This window comes from Trachymyrmex cornetzi, unplaced genomic scaffold (assembly GCF_001594075.2).
Source record: "Trachymyrmex cornetzi isolate Tcor2-1 unplaced genomic scaffold, Tcor1.1 scaffold733, whole genome shotgun sequence".
Classification (NCBI taxonomy): Eukaryota; Metazoa; Arthropoda; class Insecta; order Hymenoptera; family Formicidae; genus Trachymyrmex; species Trachymyrmex cornetzi.
This window is the reverse complement of record NW_017300063.1, coordinates 265,003-266,502: the sequence shown is the minus strand read 5'-3', so window position 1 is coordinate 266,502 and position 1,500 is coordinate 265,003.

The following is a 1,500-nucleotide window of genomic DNA, read 5'->3' as shown; positions in this document are numbered from 1 at the left end:
TAAACAGATCATGATTTTATTAGTATTAATAAAATACAATAGTTAATTTCTGAGAAATAAGGGGGTGTCACTTTAGGAGACCTGCCAAATATCCACAGTAAACGGATAGACTCCGTATACATGTAGAAACAGACAAATCCTTTATGTGCAGTTGATACTAGAGACAAATAAGTATTGAATGCTTCTACCGCGAGTAGAATCAAACAGAATCGGATGTACAGTCTGCCTGTACATACGAACAGAAACAACTAAGTGACTTTTTAGTAGTTTTTATCGTATAATGCGAGGTCAAATATTCCACAGTAAACGGATAGATTCTGGATACATGTAGAAACAGACAAATCCTTTATGTGCAGTTGGTACTAGAGACAAATAAGTATTGAATTCTTCTACCGCGAGTAGAACCAAACAGAATCGGATGTACAGTCTGCCTGTACATACGAACAGAAACAACTAAGTGATTTTTTAGTAGTTTCTATCATATAATGCAGAGACAAATATCCACATTAAACAAATAGGTTATTTTCTATATGCTTCTGTTTGACATTTTTAGTAGGGATGTCAGTATCAGCAACTTTCCTCTATAAATATGTATAAACATATATATACACATGTATAAATATTTATAAATATATATAATTATGTATGAAATGTGTTCATACATGTTTATACATCTTTCTTCCATTTGTAAAATTACTTTTTAGTATGCTAAAAATAATAATAATGAGAAAACATGAATAATTAAAAAGAAAATTTTCGCATTGCTTATTTTAGAAAAAATTAAATTTGGAGACATATAAAAGAATTGCTCATATATATATAATTATATGTAAAATTATACATAGTTATGTATGAGCAAATTTTTTTACATTTTTTCAAACTTGATTTTTTCTAAAACAAACAATGCGACAATTGTCCCATTAACTATTTTTGATGCTTTCTCAATATATTATTATTTTTAGTACACTAAAAAATAATTTTAAAAGAAAGAAAAATGTATGCGGCATATTTCATATATAATTATGCATGTTTATGAATATTTATATGTACATATTGGGTATGGGAATAAGTTTCCGCTCTTTTTGAAAAGAAAAAGATGTGTTTATTTAAACAAATCTATATAAGTAAGTTTATTCAAGTATGCTCCTTCGGAAGCGACAACTTTCTCCCACTTTTCCGGTAATAAATGGATTCCTCGAATGTGTTACGTCCAGACTCCACTGTTCTTTTCTTCGAACCTTCGTCATCACCATAAGGGTCATTAACAAGTAAGACCAGTAGACCAACTGTATTTGTCATAGGAAGTTTCGATAGCTGCGAGCCGATTAACGTTCGCCCATTTTTTTTATCCACTCGGGCACAGTCGTTAAGGATTATAACCGAAACAGCGGTTGTCCTTAATATATGACAAGTATGGCTCTATGACTATGGAACATCCGGCAACTGGTCGATGACGAAGAATCATCTAAGACACATATCCCAGTATCCCTTTTCACAACC